The 21,811-nt window shown below is 50.2% G+C and overlaps 1 protein-coding gene across 3 annotated transcripts in view; it reads right to left on the bottom strand.

Moving 5' to 3' along the window:
• Positions 1 to 21,811, bottom strand: part of LOC147110492 (ras-related protein Rab-26-like) — a 494,956-nt gene that overhangs the window by 5,084 nt on the left and 468,061 nt on the right. The window lies entirely within an intron of this gene.

Here is a 21,811-nt window from a genome sequence, read left to right as displayed (position 1 = left end):
CCCATTGGTCTGGATTCGGCTCATTGGACGGATTCGGCCCATTGGTCTGGATTCGGACCATTGGACTGGATTCGGCCCATTGGTCGGGATTCGGCCCTTTGGACTGGATTCGGCTCATTGGTCGGGATTCGGCCCATTGGACTGGATTCGGCTCATTGGACGGATTCGGCCCATTGGACTGGATTCGGCCCATTGGTCTGGATTCGGCCCATTGGTCTGGATTCGGCCCATTGGTCTGGATTCGGCCCATTGGTCTGGATTCGGCCCATTGGACGGATTCGGCCCATTGGTCTGGATTCGGCCCATTGGACTGGATTCGGCCCATTGGTCGGGATTCGGCCCATTGGACTGGATTCGGCCCATTGGTCTGGATTCGGCCCATTGGACTGGATTCGGCCCATTGGACTGGATTCGGCCCATTGGTCTGGATTCGGCCCATTGGACGGATTCGGCCCATTGGTCTGGATTCGGCCCATTGGTCTGGATTCGACCCATTGGACGGGATTCGGCCCATTGGACTGGATTCGGCCCATTGGTCTGGATTCGGCCCATTGGACTGGATTCGGCCCATTGGTCTGGATTCGGCCCATTGGTCTGGATTCGGCCCATTGGTCTGGATTCGGCCCATTGGTCGGGATTCGGCTCATTGGTCGGGATTCGGCCCATTGGATTGGATTCGGCCCATTGGACTGGATTCGGCCCATTGGACTGGATTCGGCCCATTGGTCTGGATTCGGCTCATTGGATGGATTCGGCCCATTGGACTGGATTCGGCCCATTGGTCGGGATTCGGCCCTTTGGACTGGATTCGGCTCATTGGTCGGGATTCGGCCCATTGGACTGGATTCGGCCCATTGGTCTGGATTCGGCCCATTGGTCTGGATTCGGCTCATTGGACGGATTCGGCCCATTGGTCTGGATTCGGACCATTGGACTGGATTCGGCCCATTGGTCGGGATTCGGCCCTTTGGACTGGATTCGGCTCATTGGTCGGGATTCGGCCCATTGGACTGGATTCGGCTCATTGGACGGATTCGGCCCATTGGACTGGATTCGGCCCATTGGACTGGATTCGGCCCATTGGTCTGGATTCGGCCCATTGGTCTGGATTCGGCCCATTGGTCTGGATTCGGCCATTGGTCTGGATTCGGCCCATTGGACGGATTCGGCCCATTGGTCTGGATTCGGCCCATTGGACTGGATTCGGCCCATTGGACTGGATTCGGCCCATTGGTCTGGATTCGGCCCATTGGACTGGATTCAGCCCATTGGACTGGATTCGGCCCATTGGTCTGGATTCGGCCCATTGGACGGATTCGGCCCATTGGTCTGGATTCGGCCCATTGGTCTGGATTCGACCCATTGGACTGGATTCGGCCCATTGGACTGGATTCGGCCCATTGGACTGGATTCGGCCCATTGGACTGGATTCGGCCCATTGGTCTGGATTCGGCCCATTGGACTGGATTCGGCCCATTGGTCTGGATTCGGCCCATTGGTCTGGATTCGGCCCATTGGTCGGGATTCGGCTCATTGGTCGGGATTCGGCCCATTGGACTGGATTCGGCCCATTGGACTGGATTCGGCCCATTGGACTGGATTCGGCCCATTGGTCTGGATTCGGCCCATTGGTCTGGATTCGGCCCATTGGACTGGATTCGGCCCATTGGTCTGGATTCGGCCCATTGGTCTGGATTCGGCCCATTGGTCGGGATTCGGCCCATTGGTCGGGATTCGGCCCATTGGACTGGATTCGGCCCATTGGACTGGATTCGGCCCATTGGTCTGGATTCGGCCCATTGGACTGGATTCGGCCCATTGGTCTGGATTCGGCCCATTGGACTGGATTCGGCCCATTGGTCTGGATTCGGCCCATTGGACTGGATTCGGCCCATTGGTCTGGATTCGGCCCATTGGACTGGATTCGGCCCATTGGTCTGGATTCGGCCCATTGGACTGGATTCGGCCCATTGGACTGGATTCGGCCCATTGGTCTGGATTCGGCCCATTGGACTGGATTCGGCCCATTGGTCGGGATTCGGCCCATTGGTCTGGATTCGGCCCATTGGACTGGATTCGGCCCATTGGACTGGATTCGGCCCATTGGTCTGGATTCGGCCCATTGGTCGGGATTCGGCCCATTGGACTGGATTCGGCCCATTGGACTGGATTCGGCCCATTGGTCTGAATTCGGCCCATTGGACTGGATTCGGCCCATTGGACTGGATTCGGCCCATTGGACTGGATTCGGCCCATTGGACTGGATTCGGCCCATTGGTCGGGATTCGGCCCATTGGACTGGATTCGGCCCATTGGTCTGGATTCGGCCCATTGGTCTGGATTCGGCCCATTGGTCTGGATTCGGCTCTTTGGTCTGAATTCGGCCCATTGGTCTGGATTCGGCCCATTGGTCTGAATTCGGCCCATTGGTCTGGATTCGGCCCATTGGTCTGAATTCGGCCCATTGGTCTGGATTCGGCTCTTTGGTCTGAATTCGGCCCATTGGACTGGATTCGGCCCATTGGTCTGGATTCGGCTCTTTGGTCTGAATTTGGCCCATTGGTCTGGATTCGGCCCATTGGTCTGAATTCGGCCCATTGGTCTGGATTCGGCCCATTGGTCTGAATTCGGCCCATTGGTCTGGATTCGGCTCTTTGGTCTGAATTCGGCCCATTGGACTGGATTCGGCCCATTGGACTGGATTCGGCCCATTGGTCTGGATTCGGCTCATTGGACGGATTCGGCCCATTGGTCTGGATTCGGACCATTGGACTGGATTCGGCCCATTGGTCGGGATTCGGCCCTTTGGACTGGATTCGGCTCATTGGTCGGGATTCGGCCCATTGGACTGGATTCGGCTCATTGGACGGATTCGGCCCATTGGACTGGATTCGGCCCATTGGTCTGGATTCGGCCCATTGGTCTGGATTCGGCCCATTGGTCTGGATTCGACCCATTGGTCTGGATTCGGCCCATTGGACGGATTCGGCCCATTGGTCTGGATTCGGCCCATTGGTCTGGATTCGGCCCATTGGTCTGGATTCGGCCCATTGGACTGGATTCGGCCATTGGTCTGGATTCGGCCCATTGGACTGGATTCGGCCCATTGGTCGGGATTCGGCCCTTTGGACTGGATTCGGCTCATTGGTCGGGTTTCGGCCCATTGGACTGGATTCGGCTCATTGGACGGATTCGGCCCATTGGACTGGATTCGGCCCATTGGACTGGATTCGGCCCATTGGTCTGGATTCGGCCCATTGGTCTGGATTCGGCCCATTGGTCTGGATTCGGCCCATTGGTCTGGATTCGGCCCATTGGACGGATTCGGCCCATTGGTCTGGATTCGGCCCATTGGACTGGATTCGGCCCATTGGACTGGATTCGGCCCATTGGTCTGGATTCGGCCCATTGGACTGGATTCGGCCCATTGGACTGGATTCGGCCCATTGGTCTGGATTCGGCCCATTGGACGGATTCGGCCCATTGGTCTGGATTCGGCCCATTGGTCTGGATTCGACCCATTGGACTGGATTCGGCCCATTGGACTGGATTCGGCCCATTGGACTGGATTCGGCCCATTGGACTGGATTCGGCCCATTGGTCTGGATGCGGCCCATTGGACTGGATTCGGCCCATTGGTCTGGATTCGGCCCATTGGTCTGGATTCGGCCCATTGGTCGGGATTCGGCTCATTGGTCGGGATTCGGCCCATTGGACTGGATTCGGCCCATTGGACTGGATTCGGCCCATTGGACTGGATTCGGCCCATTGGTCTGGGTTCGGCCCATTGGTCTGGATTCGGCCCATTGGACTGGATTCGGCCCATTGGTCTGGATTCGGCCCATTGGTCTGGATTCGGCCCATTGGTCGGGATTCGGCCCATTGGTCGGGATTCGGCCCATTGGACTGGATTCGGCCCATTGGACTGGATTCGGCCCATTGGTCTGGATTCGGCCCATTGGACTGGATTCGGCCCATTGGTCTGGATTCGGCCCATTGGACTGGATTCGGCCCATTGGTCTGGATTCGGCCCATTGGACTGGATTCGGCCCATTGGTCTGGATTCGGCCCATTGGACTGGATTCGGCCCATTGGTCTGGATTCGGCCCATTGGACTGGATTCGGCCCATTGGACTGGATTCGGCCCATTGGTCTGGATTCGGCCCATTGGACTGGATTCGGCCCATTGGTCGGGATTCGGCCCATTGGTCTGGATTCGGCCCATTGGACTGGATTCGGCCCATTGGACTGGATTCGGCCCATTGGTCTGGATTCGGCCCATTGGTCGGGATTCGGCCCATTGGACTGGATTCGGCCCATTGGACTGGATTCGGCCCATTGGTCTGAATTCGGCCCATTGGACTGGATTCGGCCCATTGGACTGGATTCGGCCCATTGGACTGGATTCGGCCCATTGGACTGGATTCGGCCCATTGGTCGGGATTCGGCCCATTGGACTGGATTCGGCCCATTGGTCTGGATTCGGCCCATTGGTCTGGATTCGGCCCATTGGTCTGGATTCGGCTCTTTGGTCTGAATTCGGCCCATTGGTCTGGATTCGGCCCATTGGTCTGAATTCGGCCCATTGGTCTGGATTCGGCCCATTGGTCTGAATTCGGCCCATTGGTCTGGATTCGGCTCTTTGGTCTGAATTCGGCCCATTGGACTGGATTCGGCCCATTGGTCTGGATTCGGCTCTTTGGTCTGAATTTGGCCCATTGGTCTGGATTCAGCCCATTGGTCTGAATTCGGCCCATTGGTCTGGATTCGGCCCATTGGTCTGAATTCGGCCCATTGGTCTGGATTCGGCTCTTTGGTCTGAATTCGGCCCATTGGACTGGATTCGGCCCATTGGACTGGATTCGGCCCATTGGTCTGGATTCGGCTCATTGGACGGATTCGGCCCATTGGTCTGGATTCGGACCATTGGACTGGATTCGGCCCATTGGTCGGGATTCGGCCCTTTGGACTGGATTCGGCTCATTGGTCGGGATTCGGCCCATTGGACTGGATTCGGCTCATTGGACGGATTCGGCCCATTGGACTGGATTCGGCCCATTGGTCTGGATTCGGCCCATTGGTCTGGATTCGGCCCATTGGTCTGGATTCGACCCATTGGTCTGGATTCGGCCCATTGGACGGATTCGGCCCATTGGTCTGGATTCGGCCCATTGGACTGGATTCGGCCCATTGGTCGGGATTCGGCCCATTGGACTGGATTCGGCCCATTGGTCTGGATTCGGCCCATTGGACTGGATTCGGCCCATTGGTCTGGATTCGGCCCATTGGACTGGATTCGGCCCATTGGACTGGATTCGGCCCATTGGTCTGGATTCGGCCCATTGGACGGATTCGGCCCATTGGTCTGGATTCGGCCCATTGGTCTGGATTCGACCCATTGGACTGGATTCAGCCCATTGGACTGGATTCGGCCCATTGGACTGGATTCGGCCCATTGGTCTGGATTCGGCCCATTGGACTGGATTCGGCCCATTGGTCTGGATTCGGCCCATTGGACTGGATTCGGCCCATTGGTCTGGATTCGGCCCATTGGACTGGATTCGGCCCATTGGTCTGGATTCGGCCCATTGGTCTGGATTCGGCCCATTGGACTGGATTCGGCCCATTGGTCTGGATTCGGCCCATTGGTCTGGATTCGGCTCATTGGACGGATTCGGCCCATTGGACTGGATTCGGCCCATTGGTCGGGATTCGGCCCTTTGGACTGGATTCGGCTCATTGGTCGGGATTCGGCCCATTGGACTGGATTCGGCCCATTGGTCTGGATTCGGCCCATTGGTCTGGATTCGGCTCATTGGACGGATTCGGCCCATTGGTCTGGATTCGGACCATTGGACTGGATTCGGCCCATTGGTCGGGATTCGGCCCTTTGGACTGGATTCGGCTCATTGGTCGGGATTCGGCCCATTGGACTGGATTCGGCTCATTGGACGGATTCGGCCCATTGGACTGGATTCGGCCCATTGGACTGGATTCGGCCCATTGGTCTGGATTCGGCCCATTGGTCTGGATTCGGCCCATTGGTCTGGATTCGGCCCATTGGTCTGGATTCGGCCCATTGGACGGATTCGGCCCATTGGTCTGGATTCGGCCCATTGGACTGGATTCGGCCCATTGGTCGGGATTCGGCCCATTGGACTGGATTCGGCCCATTGGTCTGGATTCGGCCCATTGGACTGGATTCGGCCCATTGGACTGGATTCGGCCCATTGGTCTGGATTCGGCCCATTGGACGGATTCGGCCCATTGCTCTGGATTCGGCCCATTGGTCTGGATTCGACCCATTGGACTGGATTCGGCCCATTGGACTGGATTCGGCCCATTGGACTGGATTCGGCCCATTGGACTGGATTCGGCCCATTGGTCTGGATTCGGCCCATTGGACTGGATTCGGCCCATTGGTCTGGATTCGGCCCATTGTTTTGGATTCGGCCCATTGGTCGGGATTCGGCTCATTGGTCGGGATTCGGCCCATTGGACTGGATTCGGCCCATTGGACTGGATTCGGCCCATTGGACTGGATTCGGCCCATTGGTCTGGATTCGGCCCATTGGTCTGGATTCGGCCCATTGGACTGGATTCGGCCCATTGGTCTGGATTCGGCCCATTGGTCTGGATTCGGCCCATTGGTCGGGATTCGGCCCATTGGTCGGGATTCGGCCCATTGGACTGGATTCGGCCCATTGGTCTGGATTCGGCCCATTGGACTGGATTCGGCCCATTGGTCTGGATTCGGCCCATTGGACTGGATTCGGCCCATTGGTCTGGATTCGGCCCATTGGACTGGATTCGGCCCATTGGTCTGGATTCGGCCCATTGGACTGGATTCGGCCCATTGGACTGGATTCGGCCCATTGGTCTGGATTCGGCCCATTGGTCTGGATTCGGCCCATTGGACTGGATTCGGCCCATTGGTCGGGATTCGGCCCATTGGTCTGGATTCGGCCCATTGGACTGGATTCGGCCCATTGGTCTGGATTCGGCCCATTGGTCTGGATTCGGCCCATTGGTCGGGATTCGGCCCATTGGTCTGGATTCGGCCCATTGGACTGGATTCGGCCCATTGGTCTGGATTCGGCCCATTGGACTGGATTCGGCCCATTGGTCTGGATTCGGCCCATTGGACTGGATTCGGCCCATTGGTCTGGATTCGGCCCATTGGACTGGATTCGGCCCATTGGTCTGGATTCGGCCCATTGGACTGGATTCGGCCCATTGGTCTGGATTCGGCCCATTGGACTGGATTCGGCCCATTGGACTGGATTCGGCCCATTGGTCTGGATTCGGCCCATTGGTCTGGATTCGGCCCATTGGACTGGATTCGGCCCATTGGTCGGGATTCGGCCCATTGGTCTGGATTCGGCCCATTGGACTGGATTCGGCCCATTGGACTGGATTCGGCCCATTGGTCTGGATTCGGCCCATTGGTCGGGATTCGGCCCATTGGACTGGATTCGGCCCATTGGACTGGATTCGGCCCATTGGTCTGAATTCGGCCCATTGGACTGGATTCGGCCCATTGGACTGGATTCGGCCCATTGGACTGGATTCGGCCCATTGGTCGGGATTCGGCCCATTGGACTGGATTCGGCCCATTGGTCTGGATTCGGCCCATTGGTCTGGATTCGGCCCATTGGACTGGATTCGGCTCTTTGGTCTGAATTCGGCCCATTGGTCTGGATTCGGCCCATTGGTCTGAATTCGGCCCATTGGTCTGGATTCGGCCCATTGGTCTGAATTCGGCCCATTGGTCTGGATTCGGCTCTTTGGTCTGAATTCGGCCCATTGGACTGGATTCGGCCCATTGGTCTGGATTCGGCTCTTTGGTCTGAATTTGGCCCATTGGTCTGGATTCGGCCCATTGGTCTGAATTCGGCCCATTGGTCTGGATTCGGCCCATTGGTCTGAATTCGGCCCATTGGTCTGGATTCGGCTCTTTGGTCTGAATTCAGCCCATTGGACTGGATTCGGCCCATTGGTCGGGATTCGGCCCATTGGTCTGAATTCGGCCCATTGGTCTGGACTCGTCCGGATTCGTCCCTTTGGTCGGGATTCGGCCCATTGGTCTGGATTCGGCTCTTTGGTCTGAATTCGGCCCATTGGACTGGATTCGGCCCATTGGACTGGATTCGGCCCATTGGTCTGGATTCGGCTCTTTGGTCTGAATTTGGCCCATTGGTCTGGATTCGGCCCATTGGTCTGAATTCGGCCCATTGGTCTGGATTCGGCTCTTTGGTCTGAATTCGGCCCATTGGACTGGATTCGGCCCATTGGTCGGGATTCGGCCCATTGGTCTGAATTCGGCCCATTGGTCTGGATTCGTCCCTTTGGTTGGGATTCGGCCCATTGGTCTGGATTCGGCCCATTGGTCTGGATTTGGCCCATTGGACTGGATTCGGCCCATTGGTCTGAATTCGGCCCATTGGTCTGGATTCGTCCCTTTGGTTGGGATTCGGCCCATTGGTCTGGATTCGGCCCATTGGACTGGATTCGGCCCATTGGACTGGATTCGGCCCATTGGACTGGATTCGGCACTTTGGTCTGGATTCGGCCCATTGGACTGGATTCGGCCCATTGGACTGGATTCGGCCCATTGGACTGGATTCGGCACTTTGGTCTGGATTCGGCACTTTGGTCTGGATTCGGCCCATTGGACTGGATTCGGCACTTTGGTCTGGATTCGGCACTTTGGTCTGGATTCGGCACTTTGGTCTGGATTCGGCCCATTGGACTGGATTCGGCCCATTGGACTGGATTCAGCCCATTGGACTGGATTCAGCCCATTGGTCGGGATTCGGCCCATGGGTCTGGATTCGGCCCATTGGACTGGATTCGGCCCATTGGACTGGATTCGGCCCATTGGACTGGATTCGGCACTTTGGTCTGGATTCGGCCCATTGGTCTGGATTCGGCCCTTTGTTCTGAATTCGGCCCATTGGACGGATTCGGCCCATTGGACTGGATTCGGCCCTTTGGACTGGGTTCGGCTCTTTCTTCTGAATTCGGCCCATTGGTCTGGATTCGGCTCTTTGTTCTGAATTCGGCCCATTGGACGGATTCGGCCCATTGGACTGGATTCGGCCCAGTGGTCTGGATTCGGCTCTTTCTTCTGAATTCGGCCCATTGGACTGGATTCGGCTCTTTGTTCTGGATTCGGCCCATTGGTCTGGATTCGGCTCTTTGTTCTGAATTCGGCCCATTGGACGGATTCGGCCCATTGGTCTGGATTCGGCCCATTGGTCTGGATTCGGCTCTTTGTTCTGAATTCGGCCCATTGGACGGATTCGGCCCATTGGTCTGGATTCGGCCCATTGGTCTGGATTCGGCTCTTTGTTCTGAATTCGGCTCATTGGTCTGGATTCGGCCCATTGGACTGGATTCGGCCCATTGGTCTGGATTCGGCTCTTTGTTCTGAATTCAGCCCATTGGTCTGGATTCGGCTCTTTGTTCTGAATTCGGCCCATTGGACGGATACGGCCCATTGGACTGGATTCAGCTCTTTGTTCTGAATTCGGCTCTTTCTTCTGAATTCGGCCCATTGGACTGGATTCGGCTCTTTGTTCTGGATTTGGCCCATTGGTCTGGATTCGGCTCTTTGTTCTGAATTCGGCTCATTGGACGGATTCGGCCCATTGGTCTGGATTCGGCTCTTTCTTCTGAATTCGGCACATTGGACTGGATTCGGCTCTTTGTTCTGAATTCTGCTCATTGGTCTGGATTCGGCTCTTTGTTCTGGATTCGGCCCATTGGTCTGGATTCGGCTCTTTGTTCTGAATTCGGCCCATTGGACGGATTCGGCCCATTGGTCTGGATTCGGCCCATTGGTCTGGATTCGGCCCATTGGACTGGATTCGGCCCATTGGTCTGGATTCAGCCCATTGGTCTGGATTCGGCCCATTGGACTGGATTCGGCTCTTTGTCCTGAATTCGGCTCATTGGTCTGGATTCGGCTCTTTGTTCTGGACTCGGCCCATTGGTCTGGATTCGGCTCTTTGTTCTGAATTCGGCCCATTGGACTGGATTCGGCTCTTTGTTCTGAATTCGGCTCATTGGACTGGATTCGGCCCATTGGTCTGGATTCGGCCCATTGGTCTGGATTCGGCTCTTTGTTCTGAATTCGGCCCATTGTTCTGAATTCGGCCCATTGGACTGGATTCGGCCCATTGGTCTGGATTCGGCCCATTGGTCTGGATTCGGCTCTTTGTTCTGAATTCGGCCCATTGGTCTGAATTCGGCCCATTGGACTGGATTCGGCTCTTTGTTCTGAATTCGGCCCATTGGACTGGATTCGGCCCATTGGACTGGATTCGGCTCTTTGTTCTGAATTCGGCTCATTGGACTGGATTCGGCCCATTGGTCTGAATTCGGCCCATTGGTCTGGATTCGGCCCATTGGACTGGATTCGGCCCATTGGACTGGATTCGGCCCATTGGTCTGGGTTCGGCCCATTGGACTGGATTCGGCCCATTGGACTGGATTCGGCTCTTTGTTCTGAATTCAGCCCATTGGTCTGGATTCGGCTCTTTGTTCTGAATTCGGCCCATTGGACGGATTCGGCCCATTGGACTGGATTCGGCCCATTGGTCTGGATTCGGCTCTTTCTTCTGAATTCGGCCCATTGGACTGGATTCGGCTCTGTGTTCTGAATTCGGCCCATTGGTCTGGATTCGGCTCTTTGGTCTGAATTCGGCCCATTGGACGGATTCGGCCCATTGGACTGGATTCGGCCCATTGGTCTGAATTCGGCCCATTGGACTCGATTCGGCCCATTGGTCTGGATTCGGCCCTTTGGACTGGATTCGGCCCTTTGGACTGGATTCGGCCCATTGGACTGCCTGTTGGGCACTGCCACCCAAATGTAGCTAATTCCCAGTTTTGTTTCTACAAGAAGTATCATAATGCAGCTTAATGCCTTTAGCATGTGACTAGCTTTAAGATCAATGTTGTCATTATATTTCTTGTTTGACCCTTATCTTGCAGTTGTATTCTTGTGTACTGTATAAGTTTTCTAAAAGATTTATAGGAAGGGAAAAAAGCTAGATTGAAAATCATTCTGTTTTTACACATTTGCTGAAAAATAACTACAGTCAGCAATCATTTTTACTGTCCTGGTAGTTAATTGCTATCTAGCAGATGATGGAATAAAGAATCACAGTGAGTCTCCTATTAAACAGTAATGTAATATTCAATACATTTTTGGCTGAAATTGCTGTGGCCAACAGTGAAACTGCCAACAGTTGACTGCTGCATCGATTCCATTTTTCTGAAGTGTGGCACTCATTTCAGGTCTCAACAGACCATCATTTAATTCCCATGGGAGCGCAAGAAAATTCGGAACATCCTGAGGCCATGAAAGGCGTTACAGAAATGTAAGTTCTTTTTTTCTTTAGTTCCAGATTAGAGGTACGTTTTGCGCTGCGGGATTGCAGTCATTTGGAACCGGCTTACGTTCCTTCCATCGGTCTGGATTGAATTTGAAAGAGGTCCCAGAAGTGAAGGTCCAAAGGTCCAGTGTCCAACCATTACACCACCCCCTCCCCACCCCTCCTAACAAATACTTCAGAATTTAAGCTGTATGGGGAGACTAGCTGAAGCCAATCGAGCTGCGGAGTGTTACAGGCGAGTTCCATGAAAATAAATGACGTGTTAAATGAACAAAATGATTTCCAAAGGCTATAAAATGATCAGTCACCTAACAGAAGATCAATTATAAATGATGAGCCTTCAAATGAGCACATTACAAACATCCATAATGAAGCAGTTAGGCATATATTAAAATGATTATTACGCCAGGAACGTAATCAATTATTTCTGAGGTCGGTGAAAAGTCTACACATTCTTAATGGCCTTCTTGTTATGATTTTCCATGCACGGGTGTCCTCATAGATTGCTACCGTTCTACTGAACAATCACGAAAGTTAACTTTGGTTTGCTTGCAGTGGCTTCAAATGAATGCAAAGTACTGGGGAAGATCATTCAGGACAGACTCTGCCAAGAGCACGGCTAATGCAATTACTCTCTCTCCTTTGATTCACAAGGCTGATCTCTGCCAGGAATACAGCACCTCATTTACCATTCGCAGAGTCCACTTCCTTTATCATTATCTCTCTCAGCCAGGTTTGTCCTTTTCAGAAACTTGAGCTGAACCAGCTTGGGGTAGAAATTGGGATGCATTTCACCCATTGTTTTGGGCGTAAAACGGGCGCGATGTTTGCCAATGTCTGGATGCGGGGTCCTCGCTGTTTTCAGACATCCCTGGCAGCCGCCTAACAATGTCGATGGATCATGTTAAATATGCAAAGTAGGGTCCTTCATCTGTTTTAATGCAAATTCTTTCTCTCGTTCTTGAATTCTGATGTGAATCAGCATGAAGAGCATCCAGATTCATCACACTGCAATTTATGGGGTATGTGCGCATATCAGAGAATGTTGATATCACAGGCATATCTTAAATTAATATAAATGTTGTAAATATAGCATTTTACATTAGTACTAAGTTTTTCAACAATGTATACAGCATGTAGTAAGGATCAGGAGTGTGATGGAATACTCTCCACTTGCCTAGATGGGTAAAGCTGCAACAACACTTAAGAAGCTCAACACCCTCGAGGATAAAGCAGTCCGCTTGCTTAATACCTCATCCGCCAGCCTAAACATCCACTCGCTCCACCACGGGCGCACTGTGGCTGCAGCGTGTACCATCTACAGGATGCACTGTAGCAAGTCGCCAAGGCTTCTTCGGCAGCACCTCCCAAACCCGCGACCTCTACCACCTAGAAGGACAAGGGCAGCAGGTGCTTGGGAACATCATCACCTCCAAGTCACACACCATCCCGATTTGGACATATATCACCTGTTCCTTCATCGTCACTGGGTCTAAATCCTAGAATTCCCTAGCTAGCAGCATCGTGGGAGCACCTTCACCAGCGACTGGACGGCAGGGGTTCAAGAACAACTAGAGCTGGGCAATAAATACCGGCCTTGTCAGCGATGCCCACATCCCAAGAATTTTTTTTAAAGGATTGTGCTGAGTTCAATGGTTAATTTAAAAGTGGCCTCGTGGCCATGGAACTGTACTCAGCGTGAACTAGCACCTCCAAGAGAAAAGGGTCAAACCTCTCAATCTCAAAAGAAACCTTTCTTGATATTTTCTTCGTAAACCCGAGATTATGTTTTAACACAACATATCTCTTTTTAACATCCAGTCTCACACTCCGGGCATTTTAAAATAAGGTGACCTCCCCCTGACCCTACATAGTTTGGCAGGGTAAGTGCTGGAGGTCACAGCAAACACATCCTGGGACTATGGGCTCATGGATCTTTGGCCTCTGGGAACTATTAGGATTGGTTAGTGTGAACTATTAAATATTGGGCAGGCTGGATTATAGAGTGGATGTTCAATGAGCAACTGCATACTATTAGTAGAAGAAGCTCCAATAGTCACGAGGAACAATATTCTCACTGAAGGTATGAAGGTCTCCCTCATGAGTTTTAAAAAATTCATTCATGGGATGTGGGCGTTGCTGGCAAGGCCAGCATTTATTGCCCATCCCTTAATGGGTAGGGTAAGTAGATGACGATTGCATCCTCCATTACATCAATCCCTGCCCGAGAAGGTTGGCAGGGTAATCTGCTCCCAGTGTTTGCCAATGATGCTCAGTAGCCATCTGTTGGGAACTGCGACAGAGAGTATCAGGGTAACTTGTTCTTCAATTTCTACTCCCTCCTGTGGAGAAGCAGCTGGTTTCCATTCTGTGACCTTTCTTGTTGGAAAACTTAAAGTGAGAATTCACCCATGTAATGTATACAACATTGAAGGGACTATTTTGTCTTGCGGATGTACATCCTTAGTTGCGAGCGTATATAACAGACGCGTATCGATTTGTATAGTCAGTGCCGAAGTTCCAGTTACCCAGTAAAGATCACTTGAAGTTACTCTCAGTCTCTGCTACTTTATTATTTTATGTAGTTGTGTATAGCGGTACAAACACAACAAATTGGCGACGACAATTATGAACCTACGTCTTCCTATTCTGGCTTCACATCCAGAGGACACCGAAATTTGGAAGAAAGGAGCGAGAAGGTAGAAAAAACGGAGCACGCTTGCTAAGCTAGGCAGGGGATACGTAAGTCAAGTGAAAAGTGCACAGGACTTGCATGACGCTAGCTAACTAGTAAAGAAAGAAAAACGGGTTTGGGGAAAAAAATGGCGATGATTGTCACGATTGCAGCATTTGATAGCAGCATTGAAGACTGGGCAACTTACATTGAAAGAGTGGAGTTGTACTGTGAGGCTAACGGCGTGGAGGTAGAAAAGAAAGCCACTGTTTTGCTGAGTGTTATGGGTGCAAAGACATACGGGCTGCTACGTAGTTTATTAACCCCTGAAAAGCCAGCAAACAAAACATTCAAACAAATAGTGGACGCACTCCAAGACCATTTAAGCCCCAAGCCACTGCTCATAGCCGAAAGATTTAAATTCCATAAACGGAACCAGAGCAAAAATGAAAGCATTTCTGAATATTTGGCAAAGTTGCGCAAATTATCAGAACATTGCCAATTTGGAGTGGGCTTATCAGACGCATTGAGGGACAGATTTGTGTGTGGCATGCAAAGTGAAAGCACACAAAAGAAGCTCCTGTCTGAAAAAAACCTCACATTGGAGAAGGCTCTGAGTATTGCAATATCAATGGAAGCAGCAGCACGTGGCGCTTTAGAAATTCAACAAAAATCCCTGGAATATTCAACTAATAAAATGTCACTGAAACAAGAAAAGAAGTGCTATCGCTGTGGCAAAATGTCACATGACCACAATGACTGTTGGTTTAAAGACAAAGACTGCAGACAATGTGGCAGACGAGGGCACATTGAAAGGGTCTGCAAAGCAAATAAGAAGCCGAAAACTGATACAATACAGAGTAACAAAAAGGTACACCAAGTGACTGAAAACAAGAAATATTTCAAAGATAGATACAAGAAGGTACACTACGTGACTGGAGACAGTTCAGATAAAGAAAAAAGTGACACAGACTCAGAGGAAGAGGATCTGGCTTGTCTAAAACTACACAGTGTGAAAGAGACAGGAGATCACAGAATAATATGGGTTACTCCAGAAGTGGCAGGAGTTAGGCTGAAAATGGAGTTGGACACAGGCTCAGCTTTAACAGTGATCTCTGTACATGACTACAAACGACTGTTTTCACACATACCGCTAAGGCCAACTAAAGTACTGTTAAAGACATACACAGGACAAAGAGTGTGCCCCAAAGGTAAAATAAAAGTGACAGTGACATACAAAGAAAAAAAAATACCGCAATTGAACCTCTATGTAGTGGAAAATGGAGGACCACCATTGCTGGGATGCGAATGGCTCAGGAAAGTACAGTTGGATTAGCACACCATCCAAGCACTGTTTGTTTCAGCAAAGGAGGACAGCAACGCCACTCCTGTGAGACTGTCACAAATACTCTCTGACTCTCAGGAAGTGTTCAAGAAGGGAATAGGAACACTTAAGGGCATGAAAGCAAAAATTAAGATTGAGGAGAACGCAAATCCAAAGTTCCACAAGGCCAGACCAGTGCCTTATGCAATTCGCCCTTCAGTAGAAGCAGAGCTGGAGAACTTGGAGCAGTTAGGGGTCCTGTCCAAGGTGGATTGGAGTGAATGGGCCACACCTATAGTTCCAGTGATGAAGAAAACCTCCAGCACAATACCAGGATAGCCAAGAAAAGTGTGCATCTGTGGAGACTTTAAAGTGACTGTTAACCCAGTCCTCCACACAGTACAGTACCCATTGCCTCGCATTGAGGACATCTTTGCTTCCCTGCCAAGAGGGGAACGCTTCACAAAGATTGACTTGGCCCAGGCCTATCTCCAAATGGAAATTGATGATGCATCAAAGAAGTACCTGACAATAAATACGCACAAAGGCCTTTACCAGTACAATCGGCTGGTATTCGGAATAGCATCAGCTCCTGCAATCTGGCAAAGGGCAATGGACCAAGTCCTGCAGGGGATCCCAGGTACTCAGTGTTATCTTGATGACATCATCATTACTGGCAAGAATGACAACGACCACCTTTCCAACCTTGAACAGGTGCTCATCAGGTTACGGGAGTATGGGCTCCGAGCGAACCGAGACAAGTGTGAGTTTTTCAAAAAGAAAATCTCATACTGTGGACATGTGATTGACAAGGATGGTTTACACAAGTCTCCAGACAAGATTGAAGCTGTGATTAATGCACCAACACCTGAAAATGTGTCTCAGTTGAGGTCATATCTTGGACTGGTGAACTACTATCACAAGTTCTTGCCCAACCTATCCACAGTGTTACATCCACTAAATGCATTGCTACAGACAGGGTCACAATGGAAGTGGAGTGACAGCTGTGAACAAGCTTTTCAAGAGAGTAAAAGACTCATTACTTCAGAAGAGGTGCTAGCTCACTTTGACCCATCCTTACCTATTCGACTGGCATGTGATGCTTCACCCCATGGCATTGGTGCCGTGTTGTCACATAAGTTCCCAGAAGGCTCAGAAAGACCAATAGCCTTTGCCTCAAGATCATTGACTACAGCTGAACGCAATTATGCACAGATTGACCGAGAAGCTCTCAGCCTTGTGTGGGGAGTCAAGAAATTCAACCACTACTTGTATGGTCAACAGTTTACACTGTTAACTGACCACCAGCCTCTCGTTTCAATCTTCAACCCAAGGAAGGGCGTTCCAGTGATGACGGCACAATGGCTGCAGCGATGGTCACTCTTCCTAGGGGCTCACCTGTATGATATTGAATACAAGGGGACCAAGCAACATGGCAACGCCAATGGTTTGTCACGTTTACCACTGCCGACCTCAGAGAGAACTACAACAGTTGACTCAGCAGAGGTATTTCACACAATAGTTGAGCAGCTACCAGTGACAAACTCCCTCATTGAAAGAGAAACACGCAATGACCCTACATTGTCAAAAATTTATGACATCACTGTGAAGGGATGGCCAGCGCATGGTGACTCATTATTTCCAGCATTCTCAGCTAGGAGGGAGCAGTTATCAGTGTGTCAGGGAACACTGATGTGCGGCTCACGAGTTGTGATTCCTCCCAAGCTTCGTAACCGAGTGCTAGATGAACTGCATGAAGGACACTTAGGCACGGTAAAGATGAAAAGACTTGCCGGGGTTACGTGTGGTGGCCGGGAATTGACAAACAGATCGAGGACCTGACAAAGAGCTGCTCAGGATGTCAAAAGGTCCAGAACGCACCACCACAAGCCCCTCTCCATCCATGGGAATGGCCCTCATCACCATGGCAACGTGTGCACATCGACTTTGCTGGACCGTTCATGGACTCCATGTTCTTGATTGCAGTCAATGCACATTCCAAATGGCCCGAGGTCATTAAAATGAAATTAACCACATCTGAAAAGACCATTTCAGTTCTGAGGACCATGTTCGCTAGAAATGGCCTACCAGAACAAATCTGCACAGACAATGGACGACAATTTGTCTCTGACGAATTCCAAGGTTTCATGAAGAAAAATGGAATCAAGCACTACACATCTGCCCCGTACCATCCAGCTACAAATGGCTTGGCAGAGAGATTCGTACAGACTTTCAAGAAGGCCATCAAAGCAATGTACAGCGAGAATCTACCACTGCAACACAAGATAGACAATTTCCTCTTTGCTTATCGGAATGCAGTACACGCAGCCACTAATCAGACTCCAGCGATGATATTTCTGAACAGGAACCTGAGATCTTGCATGGACCTTCTTAAACCGAATGTACGTCGTGATGTAGAGAACAAACAATTCAAACATTTGAATGCTAAGCCAACAAGAAGCTTCAGTGTGGGACAATCAGTTCTTGCTCGTGATTTCCGGATGGAAAAGTGGCAACCAGGGACAATATCCACAAGAGAGGGACCACTGATGTATACAGTGGATGTGGGAGAGAACGTTTTGAGACGTCATGTGGACCAAATTCTGGATGTTCAGGTGAAAAACACCCCTATACCTCGCCCAGACTCACCTGACATGGAAACAGACACTCCTGATTCATCAGCATCAGCACCAGCCTCATCCACAGCTGAGAGCTCCACCTGTGCTGATAGCTCACCTAATGCACCTGTACCTGTACAGTCTCATTCCCCAAAGCAAGAGTCTGGAGAAACGTTACCCAAAGAGGCAGAGGAGACCTCCCCAGAGACTTGACTTGTAAAAGGGCTGTTGACAAAATAAAATGTTATGTTGGAATTTGAATTTTGTTACTTTTAAGAAAACAAAAAGGTTACTGTAAAGACAGGCTCTGTATGTTAATTATAGAAATTTTGCGTTATTGGGGCAGTAATTCCTCCCCAAACGCATGAGTACGGAAGGGGTACTCATGCGTCTGGCCGGAGGAAATGCCGGTTTTCAGCATGCACAGCGCATGCGCTGAAAACCGGCATTTCCTCTCCTCCAACCCAAGAGTTGAAGAGGCTAGCGCGTGCGCTGTAGGGGGCAGCGCGTGCGTCTTGGATTTCCTCTGTTTTGGGGGATTTGCGCATGTCTAAAGGCCTCCGGTCTTTACGCTTGTAAAAAGCACACGTAAGCATTTATTTTTACAGGTAAGTGGTGTTTTAGTGTAATTTAGAATTTTTTTTCCCACAGGTTTATTATTTTAAAGAATCTACAATAAGGTAAGTTTAGTTTTAGACCCTTTTTACTAAAAATTTATTTTTTTCAAAAAAAAATTATTGTTTACATTATTTTTTTAAACTTATTTATACTTAATTTAATGATTGGGATGTTTTTTAAATTTTTATTTAAAGTTTAAATAGTGTTTTGGGCCCCTGTAGTTTTCATGAGTTTGACAGTTCTTACTCTCAAACTCATGAATGAACCTTCCCCTCCCCTGATTGGTTGTACAGTGCTCACCTGATCCCAGCCGGCACATTGCACTAACTACGCCACTGGATCAGGTAAGCACTGCGCGCTGACATCTGAACCGGGCCTGTCACAGGAAATGCAAGCAGGCCCGGGCTTCAGATGTCAGTACGCAGGGTGAGTGCAGATCGGGGGCTTGCACGCGCGGCAAGCCCCCGACACCAAGTTCTGGGCCAATATACTATTAAACTAAAGGGGGAGGAAGTGTAATGTATACAACATTGAAGGGACTACTTTGTCTTGCGGATGTACATCCTTAGTTGCGAGCATATATAACAGACGCGTATCGATTTGTATAGTCAGTGCCGAAGTTCCAGTTACCCAGTAAAGATCACTTGAAGTGACTCTCAGTCTCTGCTGCTTTATTATTTTATGTAGTTGTGTATAGCGGTACAAACACAACAACCCTCATGGGAACAATGAGCAGAAGCCCATTTCCAACTATTTGGTGGCTCCTCTTATACCAATTTTGATCTTTAATGCAGCATGAGAACAAGCAAAGACTATTCATCGCACTGAAGCTACTGCTTCTCATGTACCACATCGAGCTTGCACTGTCATGGCCTCTCCCTGACTTACTTAAATTCCCTATGGAGTCAAATATTCAAGGATAAGACTTCCAAAAGGAAACAAAAACTGTGAAATTTCTCTTTGGCCCAAAAGACGGTCTATTTAAAAAGTAATTACAGGAAACTCTTTTTTATCCGGCACCGACGGGACCGGCGTGGTGCCGGTTTATCAAAAAGTCCGGATTACAGAGAGGTATAGTAAAAGGTACGAGAGCTCCGTACACAGCAACAAATCCAGGCTTCCCTGTTGCTTAGCAACAGGTGCAGGAACTCCGACCACAAGATCCAAGCGTCCCTGTTGCTTAGCAACAGGTGCAGGGACCCAGCCACAAATCCAGGAACAGGCCACTAATCTGAAGTAAAACTTACCTGAACCTACTCCTGAATTTTGCTGGTTAACAGAGATTTCCGGCTATTGAGGTGCCGGTAAATCGAGAGTTTCTTGTAGTCACATATCCGTTCCATCACCAAGACCGCCTACTTCCACCTCTGTAACATCGCCCAACTCCACCACTGCCTCAGCTCATCTGTTGCTGAAACCCTCATCATACCTTTGTTACCTCTAGACTTGACTATTCCAATGTTCTCCAGGTTGGCCTCCCATCTTCCACTCTCCATTAATTTGAGCTCATTCAAAACTCTGCTGCCGTATCCCAACTCAAAAGGGATGGATGGATTTCAAAAGGGAAAGTCTTGCTTGACCAACCTCATTGAATTCTTTGAAGAGGTAACAGAGAGTGTGGACAAGGTGCAATAGATGTAATTTATCTAGATTTACAAAAGGCCTTCGATAAGGTATCACAGAATAGACTAATGAATAAGGTCAGAGAATGCGGAATCAGGGGACAAGTAGCAGAATGGATAGCTAGCTGGTTTCAAGACAGAAAGCAGAGAGTAGGGGTAAAGGGTAGCTATTCACAGTGGCAAAAGGTGGGTAGTGGTGTTCCACAAGGATCAGTGCTGGGACCACTGTTGTTCACAATTTATATTAACGATTTAGACTTTGGAATCAAAAACACAATTTCTAAATTTGCGGATGACACCAAATTGGGGGGATAGTCAATACTGAGGAGGACTGCAATAAATTACAAGAAGACATTAATAAACTTGCAGAATGGGTATATAATTGGCAAATGAAATTTAAGACATAAATGTGAGGTATTATATTTTGGTAAGAAAAATAAGGAGGTCACATATTACTTGGGAACTAAGACTCTAAATGGGGTAGAAGAGCAAAGGGATCTCGGAATACAAATACATAAATCACTAAAAGTAGCAATGCAGGTTAATAAGGCCATAAAAAAAGTAAACCAAACACTAGGGTTTATTTCTAGAGGGATAGAATTGAAAAGTAGAGAAGTTATGCTAAACTTGTATCGAACTTTGGTTAGACCACACATGATGGGAAAAATTCAGTATTGCCCCTTTTGGGGCGCCATTATCGGCCGTGCACAAAGTTTAGCGCTTGGCACTAATTATCACCTCCGACAGCAAACTTGGCTTTTATCACCCTTGGAGGTGATTGGAGTGCTAAATCAGGTGCTTCACACCTGTCTTAAGGCGCAAAGGCCGAGGAGTCTCTCTCTCTCTCTCTCTCTCAGAATGCGTGGTGCAAAAATGTCACCAACAAAAAAAGGTAGGAAGCGGTCACCTTTAAATAGCAATCCCCCAGTCCCTTTCTGACTGCAAAACGCTCCCCTCAACCTGTCGTTGCTAGTGACAGGCGGTAAGGCAGGGGGCACCACTCAATATCCGGTCCGGAGCGCTACCGGGGCGTTGCGCACTCGAGTGACGTCACGATCTGCTGGCGCAGGAGATCGTGGCGGTAGTGTTTAGCGCCGCCGCAAAAGGTCTAGTTAATTTCGCGAGCGGTGCAAACATCACCGCACCCGGGCGCTAGTTGCTTTGCACCCCATTAGCGCCCTCTTAAGGTGCTAACGGGAGGCGCAAACAACTGAATTTTTCCCCCATGGAGTACTGTACAATTCTGGTTGCCATATTATAAAAAGGATATAGAGGCACTAGAGAGGGTGCAAAAAGATTTACAAAGATGATACCAGAAATGCGTGGATATACCTATCAGGAAAGGATGAACAGACTGGGTCTCTTCACTTGAAAAGAGAAGGCTGAGGGGTGACCTAATAGAGGTCTTCAAATTATGAAAGGTTTTGATAGAGTAGACACAGAGAGAATGTTTCCACTTGTGGGGAAGAGCAAAACTATAGGCCATCAATATAAGATAGTCACCAAGAAATCCAATAGGGAATTCAGAAGAAACTTCTTTAGAATGTATA

The sequence above is a fragment of the Somniosus microcephalus genome, chromosome 11 (assembly GCF_052327205.1).
Source record: "Somniosus microcephalus isolate GS21.2 chromosome 11, FLI_Smic_1.0, whole genome shotgun sequence".
Classification (NCBI taxonomy): Eukaryota; Metazoa; Chordata; class Chondrichthyes; order Squaliformes; family Somniosidae; genus Somniosus; species Somniosus microcephalus.
This window is presented reverse-complemented; position numbering and strand designations above follow the sequence as displayed.